Raw genomic sequence first — 13,497 nt, forward strand, 5'->3', positions numbered from 1 at the left:
CTCTTTTTAGAGCCACCCACTTGCTTGCAAAGAGCTTGGACAGTCGTACACAGGGGTTGTGTTATTAGTAAGGGCACCGTCGTCTCGTGGCCCTCGTCCCAAATGACTCGCAATTAATCGAATGCTCTGCTCATTATAAATACCCCTTTTCTCTAATTTAGGAACGGCGTTTGAGCAGCATTCCAACATTGTCTGTCCTACCAGACAGTCTCGCCCCTTCACCTGATGAAGGCCGCTTGTGTTGTGGCCGAAACGTCGTGAGAATATTATTGTGTTATTTTATTTTATCAATTTATTATTTTATTCTCATTCTACGTGACTTTACCGAAAGAACCAAAGAAGATGAATAATTGCAGTCACGAAAGCTTTAAATCGAAATCATAAAACATGGTTTAGAATAAATTGAGGGCGTTAGTATTTTAAGAAAGTAGTCTTTTTCAGAAAAAAACGTTCTTTTTGAGCGGTCAGATTACATAGGCTATTTGACTCCATCACCTTACAGTACAGACGCACGAATTGACCGAATTTTTTTTTCGGAAATGAGCGATGGAGGGCTTAAAAGGGACTGGAACGTGTGTTGCTGTGCGTTGGTGCAATAAATAAGTGCTTTAACCATTCTACAACTCCTTCACAATGAATAATTTACTACTGTTATGAGTTATAATGAATGATTCACACGTGACATAAGTAGCGTAGGATTTCGAGGTTTTTTTTGCATCGTTATGAACACCTTGGTACTTTTCTCACCTTCAAACAAATGAAGAGGAGTCGTAGAATAGTTGAAACACTGCTTGATTTCACCAACGCACAGCAACACCCGTTCCAAACCAACCCCTAACACGCGTCCCACAGCCCCCTTTAACCTCTCCGCCCTTGCTCCCAATACACATCCACGTCTGGTACGCCTCTGAACCTGGTGACGTTATTTTCCCTTTAACCCCTGACCCGTCCAGCTTATTCCCACGCGTGTGATTGGTGCGTGTTCCTGAGAGCGGAGATGTCGTGTCTGGGTGGTGCATGTGCGTAAGGGTGGCTCGCAGATCCCTTACACAATAAATTCCATTAACAGATTGCTTGCGTACTCCTTGAAATGATGGGTCGGATCCTCGCTGCACTTCGACTCGTCACAAGGACGTTCGAGTGGCTGGGAAGTCGACGGGCCCGAGCCTGGCTTGAGTACAATACGAACTAACTCTATCCCTACCATCTCTCCTATTTTTTTAAAGTCCTCTACATCAAAGATAAATCGGCGCTAATCCGCTGGCCTCCCGTCCAATCAGGTGCCTCGGATTTCCCGCCACTCTCCCCCGACCGGTGCTCTTTTGATGCCGCCGCCACGGAGCCGATCGGCGGGTGGCCCACCTGCGAGCTCGCCGCCCCTGAGCGGCGAGGCCGACACTGCTTCCACCTCACCCCCCCCCCCGGTCTCCTCCGACGCTAACACACACCGTGGCGCCGTGACTTGAGTAGAAATGACATGTTCACGGCGGGGCTGCCCCGCCACCGCGGTTAGTACGCACCTCACGCACACGGGTCGGCAGGGCAGGTAGGGGGTAGGGCGGAGCCACGAGCGGCGGGAAAGCAGGGTCGCCCTCTGGTTGGATGGCCGCTGAGCAGGTAAATTTAGATGCGGACGTCGCTGAAAGCAACGGCCCGGGGATGCTGGGATACAGATGGGCCTACCGATTGGCGAGGGATCCCATCGAGCTGATTGGCCCGCGAGTCGGCACCAGGTAGCCCCATTGATATAGAAAGAATAAAGCGGGTCAGGGCAAGGGGCAAAGGCGCTCTGGCTGCTCGAGTCAACCCCAGGCCCGTCAACTCCCGAGTACAGCCGCGCGAACGTCCGTGGGATGTATCGACGTGCCGCGAGGACCAGCCGACAGTAGCGACGAACCGTGAGTAAGAGTGGGAGAGAAAGAGGGAGTTGGGTCATAGCTTAAAAAGAAAACCTGAAAGGGTTAAGTGGAGAAGGACAGGTAGAGTATAGTGCCGACTATCGAGAGATAGATTGGTCCTGCCCCGCTGATCCCGACTGACTCGGTTAAATAAGGGCTCGCCGACCCGGTGGAATAAATCGTCGGCGATCCAATAACGGACTGGTGTGGTTTTTGCGAGTGTGTGGAAAGAGAGTGGAAGCGTGGGTGCGCTTGCTGTTAGCGGTGGTCGCCGCGTGTGTGGAGCGGCGTCGCGTGGGGTGTGTGCGCTACAAACCCTCGGCTGCGGACTCCCACGTTGCGAGCGGATACCCATCTCGCACGCCTGCCCATCGCATAGCCCTTTAAATCCATTTAATCCAATCCCCGCAATCGCCGGCGTGGGAACGAGTGACGTCGCTTACCCTCTGACCTCTAACCCCCTGTTACCCGCGTGTGATTGGTGCGTGGGACTGCGCGGGTGGGGAGCGTCGCGTTCGAGTGCCGGCGAAGCGCTAGCGGGTCTCAGGGCGGTCGAGAGTGATGCCTTACCGGCAGGAAACCCGGACTCGGGGGGGGACAGCCCAGGGGGGTGAACAGGAGCACGGCGACCCTTCCCCGCCCGGTGAGGAGTGCAGCGGCGGCAGCTGCCACACTAGTGGAGAGTCAGGGGGCATCGGTACTTCGCGGGCAGGGTCGCAGGCAGGAGAGATCCCGGGGGCCGACGACCCTAACATAATGGTGTCAGAGGTGGTACGATCCTCCGCACCCCGAAGGGAGAGAGGCGCCCCACCCCAGGCTAAAATAAAATGCACGTTCACGGGCAAGGAGATTCCGTCAAGGAAATCGTTTGCCCGCAGCATCAGAGGTGCGAAGAATTTTAATGGCTGGACGCACGCGGAGGCGTTGCAGCAGCTGGAGCCGAATCGCCCCCGCTTCACACCCGTGGCAGCTACCCTGACGACGGCCGTCGCCATCGGGCCGCTCGCCGAGATGCTGGTGCCTGTGGCGACACCCTCCACCGACCCCGCGCACCGACCATCGGGGGAGGTAATGCTAACTCCTCACCCGGAGTTGGCAAAACGATACGGGGTTGTGGGGTCAGCCACATTGGTAAACGCCGATGGGGGCCGATTGTTTATGCGTGTGTTTAACCCCCACGGCACCCCGGCAATACTGCGACGGCGCACCACAGTAGCCACCGTGCACCCCCTACACGCGCGCCACTCCAGCGACTCGGTATTCGCACTCTGGGCGGAGGACCCCGGTCGCCCCGAGGACCACCAGGACCTGGCCTGGCGAGTCGACCCGACTCCCCACGCCGAGGTCGTTCCCCTGCTTGACGCGTTACACGTAAATTGGGCAGATTTACCCAAAGGAGAGGCTGATCAGCTACGCGGGTTACTGCAGGAGTACGCCGACGTGTTCAGCGAACACGATTCGGACGTGGGATGCACAGATCTCGTTAAGCACCAAATCGACACCGGGGCCGCCCGACCCATAAAACTCCCCGCGTACCGCGTGGGCGCACCCGAACGCGCCCAGATCAAAGGGGCGGTCAGGGACATCCTCCGCGATAACATATTTCTGCCCTCGGCGAGCCCCTGGTCTGCCCCGGTGGTACTAGTAACGAAAAAGGACGGGTCAACCCGGTTTTGCGTCGATTACCGCAAATTAAACGCAGTCACCCTCGGCGACGCCTTTCCCATACCGAGCATCGACGACACCTTTGACAGCCTCGCCGGAGCGTGGTATTTTTCCACCCTCGATCTCGCGTCCGGGTACTGGCAGGTGGAGATGACGGAGGAGGATCGGCCGAAAACCGCATTCACCACCCCGATGGGACTATTCGAGTTTCGAGTACTCCCGTTCGGGCTCACAAACGCGCCCGCGACATTCCAGCGGCTGATGGAGTTGGTAATGTGGGGCTTGCAGTGGGAGCAATGCCTGATTTACCTGGATGATGTGATCGTGTTCAGTAGATCTCTGTCTGAGCACTGGTCCAGGTTACGGGAGGTGTTCATGCGACTGCGAGCGGCTCATCTGAAGCTCAAGCCGCGTAAGTGTTACATCTCACAGCGCGAGGTAGGGTACCTCGGACATCGCGTCAGCGAGGCAGGGGTGCGCACCGATCCGGACATAGGTACGTGCCGTAGTGGATTGGCCACAGCCAAGGAACCTGATGGAGATAAGATCATTTTTGGGGCTCGCCACCTATTATCGTCGATTTGTAAAGGGATTCAGCGAGATTGCACGCCCCCTCACCCAACTCACTTCCCCCAAGAGCCCCTATCAGTGGACGGAGGCCTGCCAGACGGCCTTTACCACCCTCAAATACCACCTCACCCACACCCCCACCCTGGCTTTCCCCGATTTAACCACCGACTTTATTTTGGACACCGACGCCTGCAGCAGCGGGCTGGGTGCGGTGTTGTCCCAGGTGCAGGAACGGATGGAACGGGTTATTGCGTACGCCAGCCGGACCATGAGCGGGGCCGAGCTGAACTTCTGTGTGACCCGTCAGGAATTGTACGCTGTGATCTTCGCGTGTAAACAGTTTCGGCCGTATTTGTATGGCAGGAAATGTCGGGTGCGCACGGACCATTATGCTCTGCAGTTCCTCCTCACCTTCAAGGAACCGCGGGGGCAGATGGCCCGATGGCTGGCGCAGCTGCAGGAGTACAACCTGCAAATCGAGTACTGGGCGGGACGGACGCATGCAAACGCGGACGCCTTATCACGGCGACCCGCGGTGTGTGCCGAGACGAGGGCGGAGGAGGCCTGCCCGTCCTTCACGGGGGGACGTTGCCGACAGGCAACGGACCCCCGGGAACCCGCTGAACATAACCCCCCCCCGGCGAGAGAGAGTGCGGTATGCGCTACAGAGACCCCACAGGTGGAGGCACGGACCCAGTCGACCGCCCGGCAAGCGCAGGGCCCACGACTCGGGACCAAGCGGACCACCCCGCCCCGATCGGACGGATCCAGGAGGACGTCGGCTGCGCCTTCCCGAGCCTGAACGACGAGCAGCTGAGGCAGACCCAGCAGCAGGATCCGAATCTGGCGGCGGTGGAAACGGCCCTGCGGGAGGAGAAAAGCACCCTTCCAGGGCCCTGGAGTGGTTTGTATGGTCGGTTGTGTGTGCAGAACGGGGTGGTACGGGAGTTCACCGAGGCCGGCCAGCCGGGGTGCACCTGTGTTCCCGCCCAGGTGCAACCCCAGCTGCTACGGCTGGTACACGACCACCGGCTCGGGGGCCATGACAGGGAACGGCGCACTCGGGAGACTCTGCGTCGCCAGTATCTCTGGCCCAAGTTAGCATAAGACGTGGCCGCCTGGGTACAGGGCTGCCGCGCGTGCCAGCAATGCGGGACGAAACCAGCGCGATACCAGGTACCCCTGAGACCGTTCCGCGTCAGTCGAACAAATCAGCTGGTTGGGATCGACCTGCAAGGGCCATTCTCACGATCCCACCGGGGCAACCGATATATTCTCGTAGCGGTGGAGTACTTCACACGCTATCCCGTAGCGGTGGCCATCCCCGATAAGACAGCCCTCCTAGTGGCCCGAGCGTTCGTAGAACACTATGTACTGAAGCGCGGGATCCCCGAACGAGTGATTACCGACCAGGGCAATGATTTCGAGGCAGAGCTATTCCAGGCGCTGTGCCGGGAGTTCGGGATCCAGAAGGACCGAACTACGGCGTACCACCCCCAGGCAAATGGGATGGTAGAGAGGATGAACCAGACTCTAGCCGGGAAGCTTAAACGCATGGCGGCCGCGAATCAACGGGACTGGGACAAACACCTCCCCTATGCTCTGTTCGCCTACATCACCACGGTACACACATCGACAGGACAAACCCCGTTCCTACTGATGTTTGGTCGTGAGTCTCGCCTACCCACAGATCTGTTGTTCGGTGTCCCTCAGCCGCAATGGGAGGAAGGGAGCCGCCCCGTGGAGCACCTGATGGAGACCCTACGAGGAGCGAGGGGTCCGGGCCTACCCGCAAGGCGAGGCCGCACACCAGAGGCAGGAGCAGGGGACCCGACCCCGAATGGAGCCCGCTTTCTACTCGGCGGGCTCTAAGGTATGGCTGCACACCCCTCGCGTCGGGGCCGGGCGGGCCGGGAAGCTAACCACCTATTGGCCGGGACCCTGGACCGTGGGAAGACAGATCTCCCCCTGGACGGTACTGATTCAGGGGGGGTAGAGAGGCCGGGAAATGGTGGTCAACGTCCGGCGACTAAAACTATGGAGGGCGGCCCCAGCGAAGGAGAACCCCGCCGCTCGAGTACCCCGAAATACCAGGGTCCCCACACCCCCCATACCCGGGGGCCTCGTATGGTATATGGGCCCCACGGAGCCCCGGGCCCCGGGGGGTCCTGACCCGGGCCAGGGAGGACGGGGATGACGGCCCCTAAACCCTACCGCCCCCGAGGTTGTCTCCCAGCCCGCAGGTGCCAAGGATCAAGGAAAACCGCTGGAGTGGAGGAGGAGACCGCGGCCCGAACTCCGGGAGACGGAGCCACCACCCCCGAGGCCGGCCACGAGGACTGGACGAGTCCCGCGGACCCCGCGGCGCTACCTCGTGGGAGCAACCCAGGCGAGGTGCTCCAGTCAACCCGAGACGGGGACTGGCACCTCGGGGGGCTATGTGGTGCCACAACAGCAAACCCGCTCTGTCGAAACCGGGGCCGTCGCTGTGATGCTGCGACCGAGAAGCCACCCGGCTCCAATCACAGCACTTCCCCCGCCACCCCCCCACCCCCCACCTAAACACACACACACTCAAGTAGGGCCCTCATGGGGAGGGGAGGGGGGCACCTGCCCTGGGTTTTTACCCCAGAGGCCCGCTCGTGGGGGTGCTCCACGGTATCTCAGGGTCAGGGAATTGGCAGGCACCCCCCCCCCCCCCAGGGCAAATGGCACTGCGGCACCGTGGCTTAACTTAGAATTAAATGACCACGGCAAACTCACTGAGAACCGCAGTGAGGAGATGCTCAAGACACACACGAACCAGCAGACAGGTGGGGAGCAGGGCAGCATGGGTTAAGCGTCTCTACCCATGGTGCACCGCGGGCTAGCGTCTCTACCCATGATGCACCGCGGATTAACGGCCCTACCCATGATGCACCGCGGATTAACGGCCCTACCCATGATGCACCGCGGATTAACGGCCTGACCCGTGATGCACCGCGGATGGGTGCTGCGAGGGCTTTGAAAGGAGCATAAAAAGGGACGCTTTGGGGAAGCAAGGGGCCATTTTTATTTGACTGGAGGTCAACAGGAGGGAGGGATCACCGAGCCATCACCTGACTGTTACTCGCATGTCTGTGAGACGGGGCAGAGAACAGCCAGATTCTGGTTACAGCATCATCTATCCCAGACCTCCATCGCTGCGAGGTCGGACCGTAAGTACGAGGGAGAGAGGTAAGACCAACGGACGAAATTCGGAGAGAAAATAGAGGGCAGAAAGGTCCATTAAGCATTAGGCAGTAGCGAGCTAGGTTAGACCTGTCCTGCTGGTCCGTACTGACACACACAGTCTAGTTCGATACTCGCGGGGAGTAAAACCACTAATAGGATAAAGCCGTGTCGTGGTCACTGTGAGTGCGAGGAGGGAGACGGAGTGTTTGGTGTTCGCATACCGGTACGAGTGTGTACAGAGTGTTTTGTGTTCGCGTGCATACGCGGCTGTTTGCAGCGAATAAGGGAGTAGAAAGTGCTGAGTGTCCGTACCTGTACGATCGTTTACAGTATTGTTCAGCGCGCGCGTACCTACACGAATATCTTCGTTGGTGCCCAGCGCTCGCGTACCTGCGCAATAGCCTACAGTAGCGCTTTGCGCTCGCGCGCCTGTGTGACGGGGTGGCGGGGTGGCGGGCGCGCACCCGCGTGATTGTCTAATAGCGATTTAAGCGCCTGGCGTGTGCGAATACGCAGCTGTGTAAACAGCCCGTTAAATCGGAGCAAAGTAATCACAGCGTGTTTGTTTTTGCTTAAACGCGTGGAGCGTGGGTGGGAGGGAATCCCACGGGAGCGCGCCGCGCCTGTTTATTCCCATGCAGGACGGGGTTTTACTTTGCGAGCGCGCTCACCGCGACACGCCGCCGTTGAACAGGGTAGCGCATCGCGAGCTCAAAGCGTACAAGCCGCTAATTAAGCTACGCAAACGCGGTCGACATCCCAGGCAGAGGTACAGGGGGGCGAGGCATTAGGGGTCGGTAGTCTGGACCTGACCGAGCAGCCGGGGGGGTAGCGCTATGAATGGAACGGGGGAGTCAGTGGGCAACGGCCCCGACAATTCAGTGATGGTGGGGGACGGTAACCCCCACAATTGACGCGCGAATATTACCTAGTAATTTCGATTTAAAGCTTTCGTGACTTCAAGGATTCATCTTCTTTGGTTCTTTCGGTAAAGTCACGTAGAATGAGAAAAAAAAATTGATAAAATAAAATAACGCAATAATATTCTCACGACGTTTCAGCCACAACACAAGCTGCCTTCATCAAGTGAAGGGGACAAGACTGTCTGGAGGACAGCGCAGAAAAGGCTATGTTAAATTTAAAGCATACACATCCGCAAAGGCACCCCTTGACAAAGGAATTAGCATAGAATTTAGCATTGAAATAGCTGAGTGATTAGCTTGTAACTGGTCACAGAAATAGCTATGTTAAAGTCAGAGCATATACATTCACCGAGGCACCTAGTACAAATCAAACATGAGAATTTAGCATTGAAATAACTAGGCGAATTTAGCATTGAAATAACTGAATGATTAGTTTGTGACTGGTCACAGAAAAGGCTATGTTGAAGTTAAGGCCTACACATCTGAGCTATTCACAGTAAATGGGTATACAATACAATATATAATGAATACTATATAGTGAACCAATAAAAAATACTAAAATATAAATTACCTCAATGTTATCAATAAACTCTATATTCTCCAATCAGCTAAGCTACCAACAATAAGTCGTTATATATCACAATGCTATATGGCGAAAAATGGGTGGATTCTTACCCTCAAATTTAGCAAAACGGATAGCTACGGGTCCCGTTCAGATGGACAAGTTCATCCATGGTCGGAACAGAGGAGGGGGAGAGAGACAGCTGCGAGGCGCTGTTATACTCCATGTTGTAAACCATACCATTAACCGTGGTGTGAGAGGTATTAAGAGTCAATACCAGCGAAAGAGCTGCGGTCTGAAGGTCATCGTAAAATACAATTAATTAAGAACGGAAATGGTTTAAAACATCTTTCCAATGGTTACTAAGCCAGAATCCATCTTCTCGGTTTAAATTGTCTCTGTGCTTTTATATGTGAATGGCCTCAAGAACGAATTGTGATGCCGCCGCCACGGAGCCGATCGGCGGGCGGCTCACCTGCGATCTCGCCGCCGACATTGCTCCACCCCACCACCTCCCCACCCCCCCCACCGGAACACACACGAACGCACTCCCCCCACCATTAGAGCGCGTGGGGAGACACCCTGGCCGACAGGTTTTCACCCAGAAGCCCTCATAAAGGGATAATCTTCACGGTTCCCTGCTGCCAGGGAATTGGACGGTCTCCTCCGACGCTAAAACACACCGTGGCGCCGTGACTTGAGTAAAAATGACATGTTCACGGCGGGGCTGCCCCGCCACCGCGGTTAGTACGCACCTCATGCACACGGGTCGGCAGGGCAGGTAGGGAGGAGGGCAGAGCCACGAGCGGCGGGAAAGCAGGGTCGCCCTCTGGCTGGATGGCCGCTGAGCAGGTAAATTTAGATGCGGACGTCGCTGAAAGCAACGGCCCGGGGGATGCTGGGATACAGATGGGCCTACCGATTGGCGGGTGATCCCAGCGAGCTGATTGGCCCGCGAGTCGGCACCAGGTAGCCCTTTTGATGTAGAAAGAATAAAGCGAGTGAGGGCGAAGGACAAAGGGCTCTGGCTACTCGAGTCAACCCCAGGCCCGTCAACTCCGGAGTCCAGCCGCGCGAACGTCCGTGGGACGTATCGACGCGCCGCGAGGACCAGCCGGCGGTGACGACGAACCGTGAGTAAGAAAGAGAGAGAGAAAGAGGGAGTTGGGACTTAGCTTAAGAGGAAAACCGGAGAGGGTAAAGGGGAGAAGGACAGGTAGAGTGTAGTTCCGACTATCGAGAGATAGATTGGTTCTGCCCCGCTGATCCCGACTGACTGGGTTAAATAAGGGCTCGCCGACGCGGTGGAATAAATAACGGACTGGTGTGGTTTTTGCGAGGGTGTGGAAAGAAAGTGGAAGCGTGGGTGCGCTTGCTGTCGCGGTGGTCGTTACATAACGGACTGGTGTGGTTTTTGCGAGGGTGTGGAGAGAGAGTGGAAGCGTGGGTGCGCTTGCTGTCGCGGTGGTCACCGCGTGTGTGGAGCGGCGCCGCGTGGAGTGTGTGCGCTACAAACCGTCGGCTGCGGACTCCCACGTTGCGAGCGGATACCCATCTCGCACGCATGCCCATCGCATAACCCTTTAAACCCGTTTAATCCAATCCCCCCAATCGCCGGAGTGAGCACGAACGACGTCGCTTACCCTCCGACCTTTAACCCCCTGTTACCCGCGTGTGATTGGTGCGTGGGACTGCGCGGGCGGGGAGCGTCGCGTTTGGGTGCCGGCGAAGTGCTAGCGGGTCCCAGGGCGGTCGAGGGTGATGCCTCACCGGCAGGAAACCCGGACTCGGGGGGGGACAGCACAGGGGGGTGAACAGGAGCGCGACGACCTTTCCCCGCCCGGGGAGGAGTGCGGCGGCGGCAGCTCCCACACTAGTGGAGAGTCTGGGCCGGCGACCCTAACAATTTGGCGTCAGAAGCGGTACGAACCCCCGCGTTACCCCACGCGAAAATAAGGCATATATTCACTGGCCGGGGTACACCTTCGTGGAAAGCATTTGCCCGCAACATCCTAGGGGCTAAGGAAATGAATGGGTGGACGGACGCGCAGACGATACGTCAACTTAATATGAATCTGGATGGGCGGGCAGCCGATTTTGTGGAAGCCCTACCCGCAAGCGCGCAGACACAGCTAGAGGAGCTGATGCGTCGACTTGATCTGCGCTTCGGTACACGCGATGAGGAGGAGGCAAAAGCGGCCTTAGAGGCACGCCGTCACCAACCCGGCGAGGACCTGCGCGATTATGCCGAGGATGTGCGTGAGCTAACAAAGATCGCACGGCCGAGGTACACCACGGAAGCGATTGAGGAGCTGGCCGCAGAGAAAATCCAGCGATACTTAACGCGCACGGCGTGGTGGCAGCCAGACGTGAACTGTACGCGCCTCCCCTTTGATGCCCTTGTCGAGCGCGCGCGCAAATGTGAAAGAATTTCTAGCGAACGCGCACAGCTCCGAGGACTGGGACGGGAGCGCACCATCGCAAGTCTGTCCACCAAGGAGGAAGAGGAGGAACAGGAGCTCGCCAGGACGGTAGGGGGTCGGGAAAGGGGGCCTCCGGTATCCCGCGAGACCACCCCGGGATGGGTAGCGGGGATACAGGCGGGCATCGGGGGGATCGACAACAAGGTAACCCAAGTGGACAACAAGGTAACCCAAGTACGGGCACATATGACTACGCTGCAGACTACGGTAGAGACGGTTCAGAACGAGTTGGGAGGCCTGGCCGGGAGGGTAGCCCGACTAGAGGCGGAGTCTGGGCAGCGGCGTACGGGAGGGGAAAGAGGGAGCGGGCGGGGAGGTTCCCACGGGGCTGCCGCCCTTCCCCGAGCATGCTACCTGTGCAAGGGCACCTGGTGAGGGAATGTCCCCAGATCGCCCGCGCTAGAAAGGCGCCGGGGTTAAAACGCCAACGCCCCCTAGAGGGTGGACCACCTAGGGTTGCAATCAACGAGGTCCCGACACATATCCATGACAGTGGGAATAATGGCGAGCGAGTGATCTTCACACAGGTTCCAGCGACAACGCCCGTGGACGCGGTGACTCCTGGCGACTGGCTACGGGAGATGGTGGCAGGAATCACGGGGGCCACGTCGCTGGTAGAAGGGCAGGTTAACGGAATGCGTACCCGGATCCTGCTGGATACGGGGGCGGTGGCCTCGCTTTTGAGCACGGCGCACTGCAGCGCGGTCGGTTTCGACGTGAGCGGCCTGCAGGCCCCGGACCGCGCACTGCACACGGCGAGCGGAGCCGGAATGGGGCTCCTGGGGAGGGCCACCCTGGAGGTCCGCGTAGGCCACCAGATGTGCACCCAGGAGTTCTACGTCTCGAGTGTGCTGTGCCACGAGTGTATCGCAGGTACCGACCTCCTGGAGCAGCTGGGGCTCAACGTGCAGCCCCCACAGCGGTGCGCCACCGTGGAAGGCAGCGGGGAACGGATTCCATTCCTGGGACGGGAGCCGAATCGCCCCCGCTTCACACCCGTGGCCGCTACCCTGACGACGGCCGTCACCATCGGGCCGCTCGCCGAGATGCTGGTGCCTGTGGCGACACCCTCCACCGACCCCGCGCACCGACCATCGGGGGAGGTAATGCTAACTCCTCACCCGGAGTTGGCAATACGATACGGGGTTGTGGGGTCAGCCACGTTGGTAAACGCTGATGGGGGCCGATTGTTTATGCGTGTGTTTAACCCCCACGGCACCCCAGCAATACTACGACGGCGCACCACAGTAGCCACCGTGCACCCCCTACACGCGCGCCACTCCAGCGACTCGTTATTCGCACTCTGGGCGGAGGACCCCGGTCGCCCCGAGGACCAACAGGACCTGGCCTGGCGAGTTGGCCCGACTCCCCACGCCGAGGTCGTCCCCCTTCTTGACGCGGTACACGTACCTTGGGCAGATTTACCCAAGGGAGAGGCCGATCAGCTATGCGGGTTACTGCGGGAGTACGCTGACGTGTTCAGCGAACACGATTCAGACGTGGGTCGCACAGATCTCGTTAAGCACCAAATCGACACCGGGGCCGCCCGACCCATAAAGCTCCCCGCGTAACGCGTGGGCGCACCCGAACGCGCCCAGATCAAAGAGGCGGTCAGGGACATGCTCCGCGATAACATAATTCAGCCCTCGGCGAGCCCCTGGTCTGCCCCGGTGGTACTAGTAACGAAAAAGGACGGGTCAACCCGTTTTTGCGTCGATTACCGCAAACTAAGCGCAGTCACCCTCGGCGACGCCTTTCCCATACCACGTATCGACGACACCTTTGACAGCCTCGCCGGAGCGTGGTATTTTTTCACCCTCGATCTCGCGTCCGGGTACTGGCAGGTGGAGATGACGGAGGAGGATCGGCCAAAAACCGCATTCACCACCCCGATGGGACTATTCGAGTTTCGAGTACTCCCGTTCGGGCTCACCAACGCGCCCGCGACGTTCCAGCGGCTGATGGAGTTGGTGATGCGGGGCTTGCAGTGGGAGCAATGCCTGATTTACCTGGATGATGTGATCGTGTTCAGTAGATCTCTGTCTGAGCACTGGTCCAGGTTACGGGAGGTGTTCCAGCGACTGCGAGCGGCTCATCTCAAGCTCAAGCCGCGTAAGTGTTACATCGCACAGCGCGAGGTGGGGTACCTCGGACATCGCGTCAGCGAGGCGGGGGTGCGCACC

The sequence above is a fragment of the Petromyzon marinus genome, chromosome 31, assembly GCF_048934315.1.
Source record: "Petromyzon marinus isolate PM22_M1 ecotype Great Lakes invasive population chromosome 31, UKy_Petmar_22M1.pri1.0, whole genome shotgun sequence".
Lineage (NCBI taxonomy): Eukaryota > Metazoa > Chordata > Hyperoartia > Petromyzontiformes > Petromyzontidae > Petromyzon > Petromyzon marinus.